This window comes from Pongo pygmaeus, chromosome 7 (assembly GCF_028885625.2).
Source record: "Pongo pygmaeus isolate AG05252 chromosome 7, NHGRI_mPonPyg2-v2.0_pri, whole genome shotgun sequence".
Lineage (NCBI taxonomy): Eukaryota > Metazoa > Chordata > Mammalia > Primates > Hominidae > Pongo > Pongo pygmaeus.
In genome coordinates, this window is record NC_072380.2 from 136,383,009 (window position 1) to 136,407,313 (window position 24,305).

Genomic DNA, 24,305 nt, shown 5'->3' on the forward strand with positions numbered 1-24,305 from the left:
GGGAGAAAACTTTTGTAAGCTACCCACCTGACAAAGGTCTAATATCCAGAATCTACAAAGAACTTAAACAAATTTACAAGAAAAAAACAACCCCATCAAAAAGTGGGCAAAGGATATGAACAAACACTTCTCAAAAGAAAACATTTATGCAGCCAACAAACATATGAAAACAAGCTCATCATCACTGGTCATTAGAGAAATGCAAATCAAAACCACAATGAGATACCATCTCAATGCCAGTTAGAATGGCGATTATTAAAACGTCAGGAAACAGCAGATGCTGGTGAGGCTCTGGAGAAATAGGAACATTTTTACACTATTGGTGGGAGTTTAAATTAGTTCAACCATTGTGGAAGACAGAGCGGCAGTTCCTCAAGGACCTAGAACCAGAAATACCATTTGACCCAGCAATCCCATTACTGGATATATGCCCAGGATTATAAATCATTCTACTATAAAGACACATGCACACATATGTTTATTGCAGCACTATTTACAATAGCAAAGACTTGGAATCAACCCAAATGCCTGTCAATGATAGACTGGATAAAGAAAATATGGCACATATACACCATGGAATACTATGCAGCCATAAAAAAGGATGAGTTCATCTCCTTTGCAGGGACATGGATGAATCTGGAAGCCATCATTCTCAGCAAACTAACACAGGAACAGAAAACCAAACACTGCATGTTCTCACTCATAAGAGGGAGTTGAACAATGAGAACACACGGACACAGGGAGGGGAAACATCACACACCAGGGCCTGTCGGGGGCATGAGGGCCAAGGGGAGGGAGAGCATTAGGACAAATACCTAATGCATTTGGGGCTTAAAACCTAGATGACGAGTTGATAGGTGCAGCAAATCACCATGGCACATGTATACTTATGTAACAAACGTGCATATTCTGCACATGTATCCCAGAGCTTAAAGTAAAATTAAAAAAAAAAAAAAAAGGACATCATGGAAGGAGATCCAGGGTAGCTGAGGGTATAAGGGACCCAAGAACTGAGCCAAGGGGGAGGATAGAAACATTGAGCTAGGGGAGTGGGAGAGAGGAGAGGAGGTACTTAAAAACTGACTGCATCCCAGATCTGCCCAGAGTGACTCTGGTCTGCCTTTTCAATTTTAAGCCTCAATGAACTGGTTCATTATTAATTAATTGTTATTAACTAGCATTAGTGGAAGTATAGTAACTTTTATTTAAATTTTAAGGTACTCTTTATTTTTTCAAAATAAAATAGTCCTGTTGATTTGTCAGGTTCTCATAATAATGTCATTATAATTTTATCTACTTTCATTATAAGACAATCCAGAGGAGACTGTGAGCTCCCAGATAAATAGCCTCTGGGCTCCGCCTCATGTTCCCTCCCTATGCCTTCAGTCCTGCCCCTGCCCTGTTCTTTCCTTGGGCTTTTCCTCTCTCTGGACTGCTTTCACTCTCCAGCTGTACCTGTTGGAATCCTTCAGAGCTGAGCCCACTCTTTATCAGCCCAGGAAAATTCTCATGATTTCTGTGCCACGTCCTGAGGTCCTGAGCAGCACTTACTCATTTGCTTTCTCATGCACCCTCATGTCTGTCCCCTGGCACAGAGTTAAGGGTAAACTGCGTTTTTGTTTTTTTTTTTCTTTTTGAGATGGAGTCTGTCTTTGTTGCCCAGGCTGGAGTGCAGTGGCACAATCTCTCACTGCAACTTCTGCCTCCTGGGTTCAAGTGATACTCCTGCCTCAGCCTCCTGAGTAGCTGGAATTATAGGCGTGTGCCACCATATCCTGCTAATTTTTGTATTTTTAGTAGAGATGGGGTTTCACCATGTTGGCCAGGCTGGTCTTGAACTCCTGACCTCAGGTGATCTGCCCACTTTCGCCTCCCAAAGTGCTGAGATTACAGGTATGAGCCACCATGCTTGCTTTTTTACTCCACTCCCCACCCTCTCCTCCTGGATGAGTGAGATGCAAGAGAAACTCTCTTCCTTATTGTAGACCCCAATTGGCGCTTAATAATATCTGTTTAATTAAGTTGTATGCAGGGGTGCATAATGGATTTCTATAGTCGCTTCAGATGCTTCAGAAAGAAAATACCCACCTCCCTGACTGATGCCTGAAACCCTCCTCATCATCTGTCTAAGGTTTTCATTCATTTCAAAGGCAATGCTTGCCAGAGGTACTATCAGGTTGCAGTCTCCTGGGAATGTCTGAATTCTAGGTCAAACATCCTAACCACAGAAATCCAAAGTGTTCCATATTGAAGTAGATGCTATTTACCTAAAATTACACATTGTGTTCCATATTCCATACACTACATGAAGAGGTCATATGATGTAGTAACCAATCAAGCTTGGGCTCTGACCAGTTTGCCTGGGTTCTGATTTGAACTGATTTATTTCCTGATTAAATGGATGAATATTCATTAAATGTGTGGAGCTGTGCTGGGCATGTGGTTAGTGCTCAGCAAGGATGGTTGTTATTGTCAGGTTATTATTGCTCTTATCCATCTAATCTGAATACGACTCTATCCCTTTGGGCAGCCGCTTCTCTTGCTGTATACCCACTATGGGACCAAATTCAGCACTTTACTGTATTCCTCCTTAAATCAAATTGAATGCCAAAAGTTTTCATGAGAAATGCAGACTTTACTGAAGATTTCTTAAGGAAATCTGGAGCAGCAGATTTAACACTGTGTCACACACCAAAACTTACCCAAAAAATCCCTTTTAAGGCATTTCTGTTCTTTCCCCGAAGTTCCTCTGTCAACATTAGCAACCTCATCACTCCTCCCTCCCCAAATATTCTCCCACCCCTTTTGGTAGCTTCTCCAGAAATCCAGACATATCTTCTCCGGGATTCACCCTCCTTGGAAGGTAGGGAGAATAGAGTACAAATAATCATTTCCCCTCTCACGTTTAGAATGTTAATTAACAGAAAGTGCTATTTATTATATATGTCAAAAATTAAATGTGAATGCCAGATACTCAGAATTCCTGGATGACCCCAGCCTGCAAAACTCATTCAGGTTACCTGCTGGGGCCAGTGATGTGCTGGAGATGATTCACATGAGCTCACGAGAGCCAATCATGTGCATCTCTTCTTCCCAGCTCTGCTTTCAGTGATGTCATGTTAGTAACTTGAAATCTGCCATGATGGGAATATTTACACCCCTGTAATTGGCAAAAGCTGCAAACCAGGGCTTTCCCCTCCCTAGAGAGTGGGTTGTTAGACATTTATCAGCACACTGTTGCTGTGGCCACTAACACTACATCTTTCACTGTCCTGCAAGACCCCAAAAGTACAATTGCATGACTTTCTGTCCCCCAAATTCTTGGCATTCTGTGGCAAGCATTGAGAGTAGGTGGCTAGGAGAATTGTTCTCAGTTCTTTAAGCTCTATGCCAGCCCAGCAGTCTTTCTCTTTCTCTTCCTTGGCCTTACCACTGTTTGTTTTACTTGGAATCTGAGCTCTTTCCTAGTTGATGAGCCTAGATCATACCTCAGGCTGTTTCAGGGTCACTTTCTCTCTTTTTTTTTTCTTGGCCTAAGGTCCCAGCATGCTATATGGCAGGGGCCTTATCAGTTATGATACAGACTGTGTAAGATTCAATCACGGGAATTTGTCGCTCCATGATGCTGGGGAAGTTGCGTGACTACAAGGATCAGTATTGCTGTGAAGTCAGGGTTTCTGCCACAAGCTAGGCTCTCACTGCAGTTCAGTAGTCAGTGATTCTCCACCGTGGCTGCACAGTTAAGTCACCTGAGGAGTTCAGAAACTCCCAGTGCTCAAGCTACATCCCAACCAATTAAATCAGATGAGGCCCAGGTATCATCTTGCTTCTTAAGGTCTAGATAAGATTGACTTGGATTCCCATTCCTCAGTTTGTGGAAGGCCCAGTATTCTCCCGGTGGATGACTCATTTTGCATTTTGTGGTCACCTCTGCCCCTGAAATCCTGCCTCTGCTGCACTGGTTTGGTTTAGGAATCATCTTATCAGCCCATGGATGCTTCTCTGTTTCCTAAATCCATCCAGATGTCACTCCCCCAGGAAAGCCTTTCTTAATTCTCCAGACTAGATCAGGTCTTTCTGTTAGATGTATTTTTAAGTCACCCTGTACTTTTCTTTCATAGCAGTTAAACCTCTTTGTGATTATGTATTTAGTTTTGTGAGTATTTGGTTAATTAGGTTGTATGCTCCATGCAGACGTGGATTGTATCTATTTTTTCACACCACTTAGACCAAGTGCTTTAAAAACTCATGCTTGGCACATATTAGGTGCTTGGTGGATAATTGCTGAATACTGAGGAGGTACCTGTGGGAAGGGATGAGGCTGGGCCTTAGAACGAAGCTGCAACCAGGAATGAAACAACTGACTCTGACATCTTATACATATGTTTCTGGTTCTTTTTTCGCTTTCTGTAGACCAGCCTTCTATGCTTCCCAGACTACTTCGTAGGTGAGAGAAGCCACCACACAGCTCCTTAGTTTACATCACTTTCATTTAAGAGACCAACTCGGGCCAAACCAGACCCTTGTTGCACCAGTTCCTAGGTAAGAGAATATGATGGTCTCAGATTGGTTCAGGTATCCAGCTTTGGTCCAATTAGTACTGTGGAGAGACAGGATACGAGGCAAAAATATAGATGCCAAGAGCCCTTGTGAGTAAGGGGTACAGCTAAGGAGTCATAGTAAATGGGCAAATTCCCCAAAATATTTTCACTGTAGCCTATATAGAACCACTGTCAAAATTAGAAATTGCCCTATGAGTGGTGATAAAGAGCGGGGAGAATAAGAGAGAAGAGACAGGTGGGCCCAGGGAGCTGAGTGAAAGCAAGGAGCCCCCGCTAGTCAACAGGGGGATAGGTTGGTAGCTTGGCTCCCTGGATCTGATTTTTAGGCTCTAATCCCAAGGGCCTGGAAAGGCCAAATATTCCCAAGACCGATTTCCTGGCTGCCTCTAAGCTTCTCATGCCAGCAGAGGGGAGAAAATCAAATGGACTGGTGCCATTCTGCAGAAAGAAGCTGGCTGGCTCTGGAATGGGCTGGCGTTATTCAGACCTCATCCGACTAACATGAAACTGTCAACAGTGGGGGAGGGTAGAAATGAGAGAGAGAGAGAGAACCATAAGAGGCCTGAAACTCTTAAGGGCAGAGTCAGCTATAGAATAATTATCCTGGGCAGTGAACTCCCTTCCACGGGGTGAGCTCTGAAGCTCCGAGAGGGCAGGGATCTGGTCCTGTTCATGATTTTGTAAATGACAACTTATCAAGTGCCTGTTGAGGTCAGACGATATAACAGTGAATAAGACCTAGCCTCTGCCATCATGGAACAGAGTCTAGTGGGGGAGACAGAACACAATCCTGCCATTACAGGACAATGTGGTTGGTGTATGCTCTAAGAGGGGCATTGGTGCCAAGGAGGCACATGAATGTGGTACCAACCCATGGATGCCAGAGAAGGCTTCCTGGAGGAGGTGATACTTAAGTTGGGACAAAATGAATAGGATTTGCCAAGTGGATGAAGGTCATGGTAGGGAGAAGTGTGGGGAATAGGATTTCAGGCAGAGGGAATGGTATTTACAGACGAAAAGGGCGTGGTGTGTTGTCCAGAAACTACAAGTTGTTCAAAAGTCTGGAGCATTGACCGTCGGGACTTGGTGATTGTGTTGTGCATATTGTGCTATTCTCTCATTGGTTTGTGGACGGGAACCTGTTTCCCACGAGTGGAAGGCATCCCTGAATATCATGGGCTTTGACTTCTATGAGAGCAGGGCACGAAGGAGTCACAATGTCTCTGTTAACCTCTTCAGGCTTGGTTGTCTCCTCTGTAAACCAGCTGGGACAAGGAATGTGAAAACAATTTGCAGGTAGAAGAGGGTGTCATACTTCTCGGGTTCTGCTGTAGCTCTGTGTTTGAGGCTGTACTATCAACACTCTTTGGATTATTGAATTGTTGATTTGACCAGAGTTGCTTTCTAGAGCTGTACCCCAACGTCCTGCCCTGTATGTAGATGGCCTGCCCCCCCAGTGCCCCGACGGTGATAATTCCATGGCCTCCTGTCCATCCCCACACCCTGCCAAAAAATACTTCTGACACTTCTGAAAGCCTAGGTACACTGGAGCAGGCTTTCTCTGGGCCTAGGAATGTTCCCAGTGTGACAGCTGTGGCTCCATGGATGGCCAGGGTGGATTGCTAGGCAGGTGTCCCCTCTCTGTCATACTGTTTTGTTCATGCCACCTCTTAAGCTACAGCACAGTGTAGAAGGAGCCGAGGTGGAAGAAGACAACCTTTTCAACTAGAAGAGGTGTAGTCTTCAGTGGAGGCTGCCTGAGTAGTTGGGTTCCTTTCAAGAATCCCATAATCTGCCTGGGCCCCAGTTTCTTTATTCATAACACGTAGAGATTAGACAGATGCTCTTTGACTTGTTTGCCCACATGCTGCCTAAGAGTCCTGGCAGAGGCAGCGGCACGGGCATTAGGAGGGGGTACATGGGTAGAATGAGCTGATGGGGAGGTTATGGGCGGGCCAGGGCGGAAAATTCAAGTCACTAGGACCCAGCTAATTGAGCTAACTGGGCAAGCTGGCTGCCCCTTCTAGTGGGGCCTGAGCTCTCCAGCTTCCACAGTCACCTCCACAGTCCTCCATGGCTCCTTTGTTCCATTGGCCCCTATGATTGAGGGCATACAATGAACTCTCCAGCCTTAACTCCCTCCCTGATACCCTTGACATTCCCTCTCTCAACTTACCCATGACCTGACTCAGGGACCTCTTCCACCCTCTCTGAGTCATCATGGTTGCCTGCATCTGTTGAGTAATTTACATTTGCGGTGTCTGGTCCTGTACTCATATTTTCCACACTTTATCTCATGAAATCCTTATGAAATACCGTCTGAAGCAGGTTCTGCCTGGAACGTGCTTCTCCTCGTCTTCATGTGGCTGGTTTGTTCCCACCGTTCATGCATCAGCTCAATTATTTCTTCTAACGTTTCACCGCCGCCCCCGCCCCCGCCCCCGCCGCCCATCACTTTCTATCTCTAAATAGCATCTGTTAAGGAAATGATCCTACTTATTTTTTTGTTTGTCACTCTCTCCAGAATGTAAACTCCCCAAGAGCAGGGACGTTTTCTGTTTTTCTCGCCACTGCCTCTAGCACCCAGAAGAGTGTCTGGCATATGCTAGGTGTTCATAAACATGTGTTGAATAAAGTAATGCTGTTATCACCATGTCAGATATGAGAAAACTGAAGCAGGGAGAGGCTAAGTAACTTGCAGTTAATATAATGGCAGAGCTGGGGTTCAAACCCAAGTTTCACGTCTCCAAAATAAACACCTCGAACGCTGATACTACGCTGGCCTTGAACGCTGATACTATTCTCGCCTCGTGGTGGTGCGACCTTTGCTTGCTTGATTTCTCTTACTAGGCTGAAGTAGGCTGGATTATTTTTCTGCTCTGGCAATGCCACCTAACTGGTGCTGGGCCTTGCTTTTCTTAACGTGGAACATGATTTCTGGGAACTGTGCCTCTTACTTCTCCCTGCCTCCCGTCTGTGTAAACAGTCCCTGGTGAGCCTGAGTGCTTTTTTCTCATGGGCCTGGAAACTACAGGAACCAACACCCTATTTCTCTCTCCACAAGCCTGACTTTCAAGAGGGCTTCAAATTTATCATCACTTTGGGTCTTCTATATCATGGCACTGAGGATGAATACCAGGATTGAGATTTGATTCCTTGAAAAAGACTCTGGAGGGAAGAAGAAGTAAAATTCCAGAGCCCATTTTCTTGGTCATTTTTAAAGAGAAGTGTAAACATAAGAAGTCTTGTTCTACTAAGAAACTCTCTATGGATGAAAGTACAACAGAATCACGTATAGAATTGGATAAGGAAAGCAAGAGCAAAACACAAAATTCCATCCCAGTTTGGGGAAGAATCGGAGGCAAAGGGATGTGTCTAGTTCTGTCCTTTCTCAGATTTTGTAGCTTTGGCATTTAACTAATGAAGGGATTGAAAGAGGGGAGCTGGGAATGAGGAAAAAATATAGGCTTCCAAAAGATACTGAAAAGAGGTACATGAAGACCCGACTTCACCCTCACAGTATTTGTGTCTCAGAAAATACTAAGCTAATCCCAGCACTGCAGGATCCTATGCTGTAACTTTAAAAGACAAATACAGGTCAATCAAAATGTCTTGATCTCCTCCAAACCCCATGTTTTTTTTTCTTTATCTTACACATCCATAAGTCCTTTGTCCCCTGCAAAAGTCAGTCTTGATAAATGCTTTAAGTGAGTCATTACTGAAATATACTTCTATATTTAAAATTTTCTCCCACATTGAAACATGAAATCCCTTAAATAAGAGAAGATAAAATCCCAAGGAAGTCTGATTCAGAAATAGAGGCTCCCACGCTTTTTTCTGTCCTTATGTCTTTCCTGCTAAGAGAAATTTCTTTAAAAAATAATCTCAGGAGGCTATATTGCCTGAAACCAAAACAAGCGGCTCAGTTGTCTTCACTGGAATTCTGCCGAGGAGACAGCTAAGGTCTAGCACGTCATTCCCTTGTTGATGCTGCTGGAGTTAGCTGGAGCAAAAGCAGCAAGACATTCAGTACAAGGGATGGTAAAAGGGCTCTTCTTTGTCCTGGGAGTGTGTATAATACACTCGATGAGATCAGATACACGCAGGAGGCATCACAGAGATAGATGGTTCCCCAAGTAACTTTTTTTTATTTTTGAGACACAGTTTGTCTCTGTTGCCAGTGGTGCGACCTCGGCTCACTGCAACCTCTGCCTCCCGGGTTCAAGCGATTCTCCTGCCTGAGCCTCCTGAGTAGCTGGGATTACAGGTGCAGACCACCATGCCTGGCTAATTTTTGTGTTTTTAGTAGAGATGGAGTTTCACCACGATGGCCAGACTGGTCTCTTAACTCCTGGCCTCAAGTGATCCGCCTGCCTCGGCCTACTAAAGTGCTGGGATTACAGGTGTGAGCCACCGCACCTGGTCCCCCCAAATTTCTTTCAACCTTTTTCAATCTCATGGAAATAATCTCCTCAGATGAGATGAAAGAAGAGTGGGAACTTGTCTATTCTTTATATCTGGGAATGTGCCTGGGAGTGCATGAAGCCACAGGATAAACTTATGTGCCTTCCCAAAGTTTATGACGTAAAACTTGGGAAATTTATTTGTTTTTTGTTAAGATAAATATATAGGTATAATACAGAGCAGAAAGCAAAATCAGGTGGATTTTTAATGTGAAACACAACTTTAAGGAGATGATATGCTTGTGATGGGGCATTTGGGGCTCTGCCCCCTCGGAGGTCACATGGATGATCCTTTGCCATTTGAGGCCATTGGTATGTTTGAGAAGCATTGAGACAATCAACAACATTGGTGTCTTTGGAAAAAAGTGACAAACAGAAGGGGAAGAATTAGTGTGGGCCAGAGAGGAGAAAGCTGGTTATGCCTAACCAAGGTTTTGTCCAAAGGCAGGGATTTCTCTGGAATGAGGGGGGTGCTTTAGGCTATCACAGCCCAAGACCATCAAATATTTAAATCATATTTTTAATAAAGACTGCCTTTGTTCTGACTTCCTGTTCTCTTGGCAACCTTCTGTTGTGATTTGGTCATCCACGTAGTTTTCCAGCAGTGACAGCATTTGGTCTTCTTGGCGGTCGTATTGCTCACTGTAAATCAGTGGTTCTTAATTGGGGGCCATGTTGGCAATGTCCTTGCCATTCGGCAATGTCTGGAGACTTTTTGTTTGTCAAACTGGAGGAGGGATGTGACACTGGCATCTGGTGGGTAGAGGCCAGGGATGCTGCTAAACATCTTACAATGCACCGGGTGCCCCTTCCCCACTCCAACAATGAATTCTCCAGCCCAAAATGTCAGTAGCACTGAGGTCGAGAAACCCTGCTGTAAATGACAAATGGATATCCCAGTATGTCCATCAGTCTCTTTCGAGTTTAGTTTGCATTTACTGGGGAGAGACCAAACCGCTCTTGGAGACTGATGCAATCAAGTCTTGGCCTGTCAGGCTGATGAGCAGCATCTGGACTCTGCCAAATTCCCTGATTATAGCTCATGACAGCTAGTGTGACTCCCTCGAATTGAAAATTCTTTCAACTTTCTATTGTCGTATTTTAAAATGTTTTAACTTTCTCTCACTTTAAAAAAATTCAGTAAGTAAAACATAAATACACATTGTAGAATTTTAGATAACAAAGGATAGGCAATCCCTCTTGCATATTTGCATTCACACAAACACATATAAAGAGAAACATAAATAAGACCATATTCTGTATTTTTATCATACTTGCATTCTTCAATGATCAGATGTCCATGACAAGACAAAGAGATCTGCCTCATTTTTAAAAACTGCTGCCCATGATATTCACTAGTATGGATACATTATAGTTGATTTAATAATTTATTGATGGACATTTAGGTTATTCATAATTTTCTACTATTGTGAACGTCTGTGCGAGCATCTTAGTCCATATATCCTTATGCATATGTATAAATGTGTCTGTAAGGCAAAGTTGTGGGTTAAAGAATTAGCATTTAAATTTTTAATAGAGGCTTCCAATTGCCCTACCAAGCAACAATGTCAGTTTATCCTCCAACCAGCAGGGAATGAGTGTCCATTTTCTCAGATCCTCAACAACACCAGATTTTCCCAGTCTAAAAATTTTGCGTATCTGATGAGTAAAAAATGGAAGCACCAGATCGATGTTTTACTGGTTACTAGGGGGGTTTCCATGACTTTTTATATCCATAAGGCCATTTGTATTCCTCTTGTTTTCAAAAGCCCTCATTTCATGAGAAAGAATAGGACAGCTAAGGCCTAGCACGTCATTCTCTTGTTGATGCTGCTGGAGTTAGCTGGAGCAAAAGCAGTGAGGCATTCAGTGAGGATCTAGGTTCTAGGAGACTCAAATTACTTGTCAGCCCAGACTTCCAGGTATCTAGGCTCTAGGAGACTAAAAATGTCCTCTAGTCCTCTGGCCCCTAAGGTAAACCCAGCTCCACTGAAGCAGAGGCAGGCAAAGGATTTCTCTTTGTGTTTGAACTCCTGGGCTCTGATTTGACCTACCCTGGCTGGCTGGAGCAGGATGATGAGTGGGGAAGAGTATTTTGGGTCCCACACTTTTGGAAAATGGAAGTAATTTCAAATTCTGTGCCTTTCAGAACACAGACACCACCACCCTCCACCCCAGTGGAAGAGATCACACCTGTAAATTTGTGTTTCTTTCTGCATAGTCTTGAGTAAATTGTCCTTTACTTGAATTTTGCCACTTACTGCATTTGTGTTGTAATATAGTTAGTCATTTCCATTTTTGTCCCTAATCTTAATTTGAAGCCTTCGGAGTTACTCATTCCTGCACCTCAAGTCTTAGCACTGTGTCTTCTCTTGTAGCTGCTCAATAAATGTTGGTGAAAGGGGTGTTTCTCTTCACCTACAGTGGAAAGATCTTTGACTAGAAGGTCTCAGAGCCACTTCTTGATGGTCATCACCTTCACCATGACAAGACTCAGGACAACAATCTTTTGATAGCAGACTGGCCAAATTCCTGGTAGGCCAAGTCATTAGATAGAAATTTCAGTGGGTTCCCATTTTCCAACCCTGGAAAAGTGACAAGAGGACTATTTTTTTGGTTTTGATTTGTTTTGCTTTTCCCCAGAACACAATTTAATCCAAAATATTTTTTTTGTCAGACTGTTGCCAACAAACGAAATTCCACCACTAGGCATTCCTGCTCTTGGCTTGATAAAAATAATTTCCCTGCATTAAAATAATATAGTTTACTTGACCATTTACCCAGCTCCTAGTAATGATTCCGTCCTGCTTCTTGGTAGACTTTTTAAAATTAAAAAACATTCTAAGGGAAGGGCATTTGGCACTTTAAAAAGTTCCTTTCAAAAAGCTAAAAATAATGATCAAGGATCACAGACAGTGAGACAGATACTTAAGGTGAAAAAATAAAAAGCACTGTGGCTGGGAGACATGAAGGCATGAGGTTTTAGAGCCATTAATTTTGTGAGTCACAAAACAGAATCTCAAGATGGTGAGAGTAGAAACTCAAGAGTGGTGTTTTTGTGGGTTAGTAAGAGCCATCATTCCTTTCAAGACCCAGCTGAAGGTATGAGATGGAACAGCACATATAGCAGTGGGAGTGTGCAGGTGTCTTGGAGGCAGACGTCCTGGGTTCAAGGCCAGTTCTACCGTTATTAGCTGTGTGATCTTGGGCAGGTTATTCAGCCTCCCTGTAACTCAGTATCTGTGGGTTCTTGTGAATATTAAAGGAAATAGCTTAGTACAGTGCTTGGCACATAATGAACCATTATTATTATAAATCCTCTTCATCTTCTTATCGAGGCAGTTAACACCAACAGTCTCTTTGATGTACAACTCAAAACCAGCTGGAGCAGAACTGAGGATTAGTTGAACTTGGCTGGATAACTGCTTAGTGACAGTGTATTTAAATTACTTATATGAGATTTGTTCTAACATTTATTATATTGTTGCAAGAAGAAACTGAGGTTAATAAAAAGGTTACATTATTTATTGAGTAAAGAGCAATTCCATATTTGGTTGTAATTTTTACTCTTGCATTGTAATCTTATATTTTCTTTTTCTTGATCAACAAAGTAATATTTACTCATTGTAGAAAACTATAGAAAAGTTACTGAAGAGAAAACCATTCCATGATTTTTTTTTTTTCCTCCTCCAGGAAGAGACAGACCCTGTGAAAACTTTGTCTCTTTCTAGGCTGTGTTCAAACACAGACATTTTCCTATATACATGGTTTTGGATGTCTCTTGTCTTTTCTGCATAACAACATTATGTCACCACATTTCCTCATAGTTCTTTTGCAAACACTATTTTTAACTGCTGTCTAATATTCCATTGTATTGATGAGACATGTTTTACTCAGCCATTTTCTTACTGTGAGACATTTAAGTTGCTTCCAATTTTTTTTTCTGGTTATAAATAACATTGACATGACTATTTTATACATAAATCATGGTCCATATTTCTGATTGCTTCCTTAAGATAGATGCTTTGAAGTGGAATTATTGGGTTAAAGGGAATGCCAGAGTGATTTTCAGAAAACTTATACCAATTTCTGTTATCAGCTGGTTTTTATAAAGCATGGGAATTTCATAAGCTTGCTTTGTGTGCTTTTCCAAATTCCCAGCTCCCTGTTTCATCTTTCCTTCCATAATCACTCAGACCCTATTCCTTTTTGTTCCTTGCTCTGCCAGGTCAGACCGGGCATCATGTTGGAGTCACGTCATTCTAGAAAGCAAAGCACGGTTGTCAGCTTATTGCCTGGAGGGTACTAAGTACTGGTGATTTCTCAAAGCTGGGGAATGACACATTTTCTCACATTCTTCCAGGACTCTAAGATGCAGCCAGTGAAGAAGGAGGAGGGTCCTAATGCTAAAAACGACCCAAGGCTCATCACATTCAGTGGTCTATCATTTCTCAGCCCCTCTCTCCCTCCTTCCAACTTTACCTGGGGAACAGTCAAAGGGGAAAAAAGAATAACAATGATTTTTTTTCTCCTTCTTCTTTTCCTCCTTTTCTTTTTTTCCTTCCTCTTTTCATGTATTTATTTATTCACACACTAATTACCTATTAGATAACAAGCACCCTGCTAGATGCTGAGGTTAAGAGAGAGATGAGACCAGGTACGTCGGTCAAAGTTCTTGGTTCCAAGGCCCAGAAACTGACCCTAACTAAACTTACTCATAAAAGAGCCATGACATAAGGATAGCGGTCGCTTCTTACAGTTGGTGGGAAGCTGGAGAACTGGGCTTGGGCAAGAGGTAGGAACAAAGGGAGCTGGTCCACCAAGAGCACAACCTCAGGGCCCGCCGGAGAGTAGCCTGCTGGTGAGGACTCAGAGCTGGCACCACCCTGCTGGTACAGCCACCCTGATGGCCGGAGCATGAATAAGCTCTGGAGGAACTTGCCTCTTGGCTTTCCTCCCTCCAGTTTCTAAGTCCTGGGCAGAAGCTTCTGAGGGTGAGGCCAGGTCACATGCTTATGACCACAGGGGAGGGATTTTCCCAAAATAAGGAGGTGGATTCAGATTCTGGGACTCCTTCCTCCCCATACACACAGGTAAATGTCAGTACCTCAGGTCTTTGTGATTACATGACTCCTTGTTTAATTGGAGAAGCAGAAAAGTAAACAGATGACTATGATACCATAAGAGGGACAGGTGGCTCATTCCTCACTCCAGGTGGGGAAAGAGAAGACTGAGCAGGTAAGAGGCATAAGAGGATAGAATCTGGAGATTCACTGGAAGTGGGAGGTGATGGCGAGCAAATGAGACAGAGGGGACACCCAGATTTCAGAATTGAGCTAGGAAATGGATAGTGCAGAGAATCCACAAAGTGAGGGACACAGTGGGAGACCTGGGTTTGGCGGGGGGAAAGAATAAGGGTTTGGTTTTATGTACACTTAGTCCAAGAGAGCCTAAGTGGAGATGTTTCAACATGGCTGAATGCACATTCATTAATTGATTCAATAGATATTTATTCATCAACAAATATATTCCAGAAGCTGGAGACACATCAAAGAAAAGAGACACCCATCCTTGTCCTCAATGAAGCTTATGTTCTAGGGGAGCTCAGGTCAGGAGCACAGGAGAGCAGCCAGAGATGGACATCTAGATTTGGGGTTCATCCACAGGGGCGAGAGAATTAAAGGCTTGGTTCTGGGCGGGACAACCTGGAAGCGTGTAGGAGGAAAGAGAAGAGCAGAGGGCCTTTGATGGAACCTGGGGGCACACAGGACTCAAGGAGGAAGAAAAGCTGGCAAAGAAGGCTGAGAATGAGTCATCATCTCCCGCCTGTGCCCTCTCTAGTTCTGCAAGCTGTGGCTGGGATCTGCTGGGAGTGTGGTTGAAGGACAGGCATGCAAAGGTCTCAGGGCATCCAGGAACAGCTGGCGTGGAGTAGGCTCTTCCAAGTGGCTGTGATCTTCGAATGGATTTGAATATCAGGATGTTCTCTGCTCTACCTCTTTCCCAGATCTTTACCAAATTGTGTCTTGCTGCTCTGCAGTTCTGTAACAAGACCTCATCTGTCACCAGTAAAAAACAAACTTGCTTCTTGCCTCTGGGATAACGGTGCTGTCAAGTGACAAGTGGATGGGGAGCTCCCAACAGAGGACGGCAAAACCTCTGGAATGTGAGGCTGTCTTCATAACCTCCTATTTTGGATTCCCTCTTGGCTGTGTTCATATCCATTTATCTCACCCCACACCCCACAGTACTTGGTGTACCAGTTCTGGAACTACTGGTATTTATTGCTGTGCCGAGGAGGCCCATTGCACAAGTCCTCCTAAAAGAGGCCATTGTCTCGATCACTTTAACATCTCTGCCCTGGGGAGCTTCAGGCTGAGAGATGAGCCTAACGTTCCCTTCTGCCATCAGTCTTCCAGCAACTTAGAATGGGAAAGGAGTTTGGGGGTTGCCTTAGTCAGGGTTCTCCTGAGAAACAGAAGCAACAGAATGTGTGGGGGTACACACACACACACAAACACACACACACACACACACACATTTTAAGAAATTGGCTCAACAGACACATGAAAACATGCTCATCATCACTGACCATCAGAGAAATGCAGATCAAAACCACAATGAGATATCATCTCACACCAGTTAGAATGGCAATCATTAAAAAGTCAGGAAACAACAGGTGCTGGAGAGGATGTGGAGAAATAGGAACACTTTTACACTGTTGGTGGGACTGTAAACTAGTTCAACCATTGTGGAAGACAGTGTGGCGATTCCTCAGGGATCTAGAGCTACAAATACCATTTGACCCAGCCATCCTGTTACTGGGTATATACCCAAAGGACTATAAATCATGCTGCTATAAAGACACATGCACACGTATGTTTATTGTGGCACTACTCACAATAGCAAAGACTTGGAACCAACCCAAATATCCAACAATGATAGACTAGATTAAGAAAATGTGGCACATATACACCATGGAATACTATGCAGCCATAAAAAATGATGAGTTCATGTCCTTTGTAGGGACATGGATGAAGCTGGAAACCATCATTCTCAGCAAACTATCGCAAGGACAAAAAACCAAATACTGCATGTTCTCACTCATAGGTGAGAACTGAACAATGAGAACACTTGGACACAGGAAGGGGAACATCACACACTGGGGCCTGTTGTGGGGTAGGGGTAGCGGGGAGGGATAGCATTAGGAGATATACCTAATGTTAAATAACGAGTTAATGGGTGCAGCACACCAACGTGGCACATGTATACATATGTAACAAGCGTGCACGCTGTGCACATGTACCCTAGAACTCAAAGTATAATAAATATATATATAAAAATATATATAAAAGAAAAAAGTATTATATATCTATATCTATATATATAAAAGAAATTGGCTCACATGATTGTAGCGGCTTGGGGAGTCTAAAATCTGGAGTGGGCCGGCAGGATGGAGGCTCAGGGAAGAATTGCAGTCTGAGTCTAACCAAAGGCTGTCGGCTGGCAGGATGCCTTCTTGTGTAGGGAGGCCAGTCTGTTCTATTCAGGCCTTCCACTGATTGGGTGAGGCCTGCCTGCATGATGGAGGGTCATCTGCTTTCCTCGAAGCCCACGGATTTTAATGTAAATCTCATACACAAAACACCTTCACAGAAACATACAGCACACTGTTTGACCACTTTTCTGGCATTGCATCCCAGCCAAGTGGATACATAAAGTTAATCATCACAGGGGCCATGGAATCCAGCCCCTTCACTTGACAGGTGGGGAAATGGGGGTCTGGGGGGCTCAGTGATCCACAGGGAGACAGGCAGCAATTCAGTGGGGGGTGGGGGCTGGTGGAGACAAAGGTCTCCTGGTTGCCATCCTTTGCTCTGTGCACCCACTCTACCACTTACGAGGGTGGCTCCCCATGGGCAGAAAGCACCACGTAAACATGGTCTCAGCACATGGTCATTTGGATGTATGGGGTTGGCTTGTTTACAGAGCTGCAGGGTGTATTTTAGAGGAGCGCTTTGTTGGCAAGCTTGGTGTGTGTCTTCCAGGATCTTCTAGCTTGGTAACTCAGTTAGAATTCCAGGAAAGTGAGCAGCTAAAACCTGAGGATGTTTTCCTGGCATAATTCTTTCAATCAAGCCACAAATACTCTCTGCAGTATACATCCCACTCTCTGTCTTGTTTTTTAGGGTTTTTCTTTTCAGTACAGTTTTGAGCACCTGCCTTGTGCCTTAGTGAATACTTGTTGGATGACGAATGATATAAAATTCATCTTGACATTCAACTTAGGTTTGGAAGACAGTGTATGATTTCTTTACCATGGCCTTGACTCATCTTCTGAATGGTCAGGCTAAGTGCTGCCTCCTTCTTTGTGTAGCCTATTCAGGCACCTGCTCACCTACCACAACCTGCCAGGCCCCTCCTGCTCTGGAAGCATGCCATGTGAGAAATAATCCTAATATCCAAGTCACAGACGGTGGGTGGACTTGGAAGTGCAGGGCCTGTTGATCCCTTTGCGGAATAGCTGAATTTAGAAGTGACAGCAATTGTGTTCTATAATGAGAATGGTCCTGATCATTATGAGAATAATAGCTGTCTTTTATTGAGAAACTGCCAGGTACCAGCCACTGTGCTGAGCATTTTCTATGCATTTGCTCCCATGTTCAGATCCCTCCTCTGTCTTCGTGTGTGATATGGTTTGGCGGTGTCCCCACCCAAAACTCATCTTGAATTGTAGCTCCCACAATTCGCACGTGTTGTGGGAGGGACCCAGTGGAAGATAATTGAATCATGGGGGCAGTTTCCCTCTCACTGTTCTCATGATAGTGAGTAAGTCTCACAAGATCTGCTGGTTTTATAAGGAGAAACCCTTTTCATTTGGTTGTCATTCTGTCTTGCCTGCTGTCATATAAGATGTGCCTTTTGCCTTCTGCCATGATTGTGAGGCATCCCTAACCACATGGAACTCTGAGTCCATTCAACTTCTTTTTCTTTATAAATTACCCAGTTTTGGGTATGTCTTTATCAGCAGTGTGAAAATGGACTAATACAATGGGCAATTGTGAAACCTGATTCTCAGAGTCAGGAGAAGTTTTCCCATTGAAACAGAGCAGAATGCCCAGGATACACCTAGAATGGTGTCAGCACAACATATGAGACATATGGAGAATGGAGTTGACCCATGAGCCTGGATATATGGTGTCATACTGGAAGACTCCTTGAGAAACATTGTGTAAACCACGTAGGACAAAAGGCCCCTCATTTGCAGACTCTGCTGGGGTTCTTTGTATAGGAGGACTTTATGGAAAATAATAGAGGGGCTTGACTTTACTGTGTATGCCTTGGTTAAAGTAATGTCCCTCAAAAGCCCCTTTGGTACTCAGAGACATGGTTCACCCCTCGAAGTCATAGAAGGATCAGTGATGGGAGCTTGGAGTGAATGGTAACAATAGATGATAGCATCAAGTCAATTATTCAGAAAAACTGATACTAGTGGCTTAAGTACTCAAGCATTTATAATCTCACTTGAGAACTATGAGGTAGGTATTTTAAGGTAGTTTTATCAGCTCTAATGTCTCATCAAGTATCCAGGGTCATTCTTCATTTCTGCCTCTCTCTACTTAGCTTTTGACTGTTGCCTTCAAACTTACTGCTTCTTGGTCACAAGGTGGTTACCCCAGCTCCAGGCATTGCATCTGAATTCAAAGAAGAAAGAGTGTGGGTATTTGTAGGTGGGGTGGGATGAGGTGAAAGCACTTCTATGTATGACTTCATGATTTTTCCTTTTACAGGAAACCAAAAAGTTTCCCAGAAGACTTCCAGATGACTTCTCTTTACCTCTCATTAGTCAGAACAAGATCAAATTGGGATCCCTAGGCATCAGGGAGGCTGGAAAAGTGAGCATCTTGGTGGAGAGGAAGATGATGGTCTTAACCATATCAGATATATTTTAATTCATAGTCTGGGTCATAGTCTGGGAGCAGGTACTTTCCTGAACAAAACTGGGGTTCTGATGACAAGGAAGAAGGGAATCTATGTGAGTATCTTCCATAATAATCACTAGCATCACCTCATTCAATCCTCACAGCAATCCTTGCATTGGGAATTATTCCTATCCCCATTTCACATAGAGAAAGCTGAGGGTTAGGATGGTGAAGTGATTTATCTGAGGCCACATAGGCTCTTAGAGTGTCCTTATAGGGTGTCCTTATGTTCTTAGGCACCAGACCTCGTATTTCCTTGGCACTCCCCTGGGTGCCTGTGTACTTGGCAAAAACTAACAGCTTTCTGGTTGAATGACGAAAGGACAGCACATCCATTTGAGGCAGAAAGTCATGTATTAGGATTCTATCCTGGGACTATGGGATCAGCAGATCCTTGTTTTACTGGGCAGAGAAGTTGCTTCCCTGGACATTATGGAAATAACTTTAGATTAAAGATCTCTCTGGGAAGAGGTTTCTGGCTGTGAGTAGAGGAGCCAGCGAACCCTGAGGCCATTCTGACTTTGCCAGCCTCTGACTTTCCCAATAGCCCCAACCAGGTGAGGAGACAACCTCCCAGTGTGATCAGCACCTCTGGAGAGTTTGCCATTCAATTTGGAGGAAACCACCATGTAGGAGAGGAGCTGACTTCCTCTAAGTCCTTCCTGAGAGCAGAACTAGAAAAAAATGATGGAATTTGTCAGGAAGAAGAGTGTCTCGCTGGGGAAAAAGTATAGATTCTAGCAGCAGAAAGATCTGGTTTTGAATCCTGTTGTGCAAATTAAGTGAAATATACATATAAGGTGTTTAAAACAGTGCTAAGAACATAAGTGCTTCCAGGATGTCTCAAATCAAATTAAGGTTGGCCAACTATAGAATAGAATATCAGTAAGATTGAGACTTCCTTATCCTGGAGGTACTCAAACATTTAACTCCCTATTAGGGGTTAAATCACTCAAAAGCAACAGAACCACCACCAACAAACAAAACCAGCTAACGTTTTTTGAGTACTTACTCTAACTCACTATAATTATTTTTTATTGAATATTTATGATGTGCTTGGCACCTTGCTAAGCACTTTATACGAATTTTCTCACTTAATCCTTATGACAATTTTAGGAGGAAGATATTATTGTTATCCCTACTGTGTGGATGAAAAGACTGAAGTTGAAAGAGGCTAAGAAACCTGGCCAAACTCAGCTGGGGATAGAGATGGGCTTAGAGGTCAGATCTGTCTTTTGCCTTGCCCTATGATGATAATCAGCAGAGCATGTTGTTCCTATGAAATGTACCCTTGGGGGAAGATTGCATGAGATAGTGGTTCCCAGGCTTTCCTGTGTCTTATCAGTTTTCTGATAAAACCAGGAGCCTATCAGGGCAAATTTTAAAAGCCCAGTTTTCCCAAAGACTTTTATATCTTTATAGACATTAAAAATTTTTAAAAGCAGATAAAATACCAAGTCCTGTTGGAACAAATTCCCTTGTGATATCTTTAAAACACAAATGGCAGTAATAATTACATTGGCAGTTGAAGACGGTGTTATCAGTAGTGAATACGAGGTTTGCTACTGTCTGTACTTCTCTTCTTGACCAGCTTAGAGTCCATGCCCTGCTAGGTCAGCCACACCCTTGCACTCTCTCTCTCCATTATATTCAACTGACAAAATTCCAACTCTCCTCCTGTTCTTTATCTACATCGAGTACCTGGACACAGATGGAGAAAATAATGATTTTGACTAACCTTAATTTAAATATGTACTGTTGGTGGGAGTGTAAATTAGTTCAACCATTGTGGAAAGCAGTATGGTGATTCCTCAAAGAGCTAAAAGCAAAACTACCACTTGACTCAGCAATGCCAATACTGGGTATATGCCCAGAGGAATAGAAATTATTCTATCATGAAGACACATGCATGCAAATGTTCATTGTAGCACTATTCACAATAGCAAATAAAATCAACCTAAATGCCCATCAATGACAGATTGGATTTAAAAAATGTGGTGCATACATACCATGGAGTACTATGCAGTCATAAAAAAGAATGGGATCATGTCTCTTCCAGGAACATGGATGGAGCTGGAGGCTATTATCCTTAGCAAACTAATGAGGAACAGAAAACCATATACCACATATTCTGACTTATAAATGGAAGCTCAATGATGAGAACTTATGAACACAAAGAAGGAAACAACAGACACTGGGGTCTACTTGTGGGTGGAGGGTGGGAGGAGGGAGAAGAGCAGGAAAGATAACTATTGGGTTATCTCCGTGATGAAATAATCTGTACAACAAACTCCCAAGACACAAGTTTCCCTATGTAACAAACCTTCACATGTACCCCCAAATCTAAAATAAAAGTTAAAAAATATATTTTTTTGCCTTTTTTCTGAGTTTTATCACTTATGTATGCATCCTTAAACAATATATAATTCATCCTTGAACAACACGGGAGCTGGGGCCTTGACCCCCTGTGCAGTTGAAAATCCACATATAACTTTTGACTTCCCCAAAACTTAACCACTAATAGCCTACTATTGACTGGAAGCCTTACCGATAACAAAAACAGTTGATTAACACATATTTTCTATGTCATATATATTGCAATTGTATATTCTTACAGTAAAGCAAGCTAGAAAAAAGAAAACGTTATTAAGAAAATCATAAGGAAGAGATAAAAATATGTATGATTCACTGAATGGAAGTGGATCATCATGAAGATCTTTGTCCTCATCATCTTCATGTTGAGTAGGCTGAGGAGGAGAAGGAAGAGGAAGGGTTGGTCTTGCTGTCTCAGGGGTGGCAGAGGAGGAAGAAAATCTGTGTACCAGTGGACCTGAGTGGTTCAAATCTTTGTTGTTTAAGGATCAACTGTAGTTTGGTTTTGCCTGTTTTCGAATTTCATATGAGTTGAATAATAATATATGTGTTCTTTTGTGACTCGTTTCTTTTAAAACCTCAGCATTTTATTTTTAGTATTTATCCATGTTGCTGTCTCTGAAGGTTTATTCATTTTCTTGGCTGTGTTGTATTACATTGTATTTATTGTATCACAATACTCAAATTTACATATGTGATCTACTATTCTAGGATTGGTGGACATTTGGGTTGTTTTCAGTTTGGGGCCATTTTGAATAGTGTCATTCTGAACACTCTTGGATATATTTTGTGGTGCTTGTGTGCTAGGGTTCCCCTGAGGTAGATATTAGAAATAGAATGGCTGGATTGTGGGTTATGTGAATGCACAACTTTGCCTGTAATGCAAACTGTCTTCCACTCTTTCTGTCTCAAAACGGCTCCAATGTTTTAAGAGTATTTTTGATCTTGGAATGCTTTCTTCAAGGTCAACAGCTGCCTCCATGTTGCCAAATCCAGTGGTCAATTCTGAGTCTTTGTCATGACCTATTGACAGCTTTCGACCCAATTGATCCTTCCTGCTTCAAAATATGTCCTTCACCTGGATTCTGGAGGATTCTTTTGTCTATTTTCTGCACCGGCCTCCTCTTCCCATTATAACATGTTGCAGAGCCCCAGCTCCATCTTCTTTCCTATCTGTACACATTCTCTCGATCCTCTCTTCTGGTCCCCTGACTTTAGACACCTCCTATTTGCTGAGTGACTATCAAATTTGTATCTCTAGCCTCACCTACTCTAAACTCCAAACTCACAAACCCAGCTGCCTGATGATTAGCCTCACTAGGAAGTCTAAAAGCCCCTACTTTATCCAAAATGGAACTCTTGCTACCCTCCCACTCCCCAAAACTGTTCCAGCCAGTGTTTCCCATCTTGGTAATGGCAACATCATTCAGGCTAAAAACACAAGATTCAGTCTTGCTGTCTTTCTTTATCTTATACCTGCTCCCCCCTTCACCTTCTGCCATAATTGTTAAGTTTCCTGAGGCCTTCCCAGAAGCAGAAGCTGGTATGTTTCCTGTGCAGCCTGCAGAACCATGAGCCAATTAAACCTCTTTTCTTTATAAATTACCCAGTCTCAGGTATTTCTTTACAGCAATGCAAGAACTGCATAATGCTCTCAATTAAAAATCTCTAAAAAAATAAGAATACTTATTAACTCATATAATGAGAGTCCTAAAAAGGGCCATTTCTTTGTTGGTTAGTTCTATGGCTTCATGATTCATCATGCACCCAGGTTTTTGGTATCTTTTGGCTTCACCACCCTTTCTGTGTGTCACTTAGTCTAACTGACATTGAATTTCAGAAAACAAATCCATACACACCCGTGGTCCCAGGCAGAAACACAGGCTGTCCCTTCCTTGTGTTTCTTTGTAACAGCTAAGAGATCTTTTCACTAAGCCAATCCCTGTCTCCCACAGACTTCCCCTTATAGCTCATTGGCTGGAATTGTGGCATGTGCCCATGGCTAAACCAAAGCTGGCAAGGGGAACGGGTCCTTCATGACGTGCTTGGACCAATCCTGACTCACCTTCCAGAGCTGGGGTTTGCGCCTGCCTCCCCTGCAGCACCTGGGGGAGGGTACTTGGGAATCACGGTACTATTGCAAGGGAAGGGAGGCATGGCTGCTGTGTAGACAGGTCCTCTTGAGAAGATTCAATAGCACCTTCAGAAGACTGCCATTTTCTGAGAGTGATTTTTGTAGCACTTGCAAAGCTTCGGCAGGGGCTTTTGACTGTTTTGAGGTAGAGTTAACCTTTTGCCTCTCTCCAATCACACCATTGGTTGTGGTGGGGTGGCCTCCTCCACCTTTTCACTTGGCTAATTCTGGGAGACCTAGAGTAAGCAAATGGCCTTGTTTATTTCATAAAGAACTGGCTTTAATGGTCCACGCTCACAGGTGTTTTATCTCCTTGTATTGTCTGTGGATGGTGGTGGTCTGATTAAAATGTTTTTCCTAGTGACTCATCCCTGGTGCGGGGGCTGGTGGGGAAGGTATGTCTACTGCAGAGAAGGTCAAAATAAGCCAAGTAAAATGTGTTTGTTCTCTTCCAAACTCACAAAGGAAAACGAAGAGCTAAGAATAGTTATTTTTGGAGATTCAGTCTCTGAATCCTAGTTTAGTAGAGAGAGGATTTTTTCTTTTTTCTTTTTTTTTTTTTAAATGAAGGGATGGATCAGTCCCAGGTGTTTTCCACATATTTGAAGCTTGCTGAATAATTTCTCTGCCACTGACAGCCACCTCGTCATTTCAACTCTCATCCCTATCCTCCATAGATTGAGAACTGATCTTTAATAGTGGTGCCTTTTTATTGCTCTCTAATGGTGGCAATTGTTTTACAATTCATCCCTGTAAACCCTGGTTCACCTGCACTCTGGGACCACTTCCC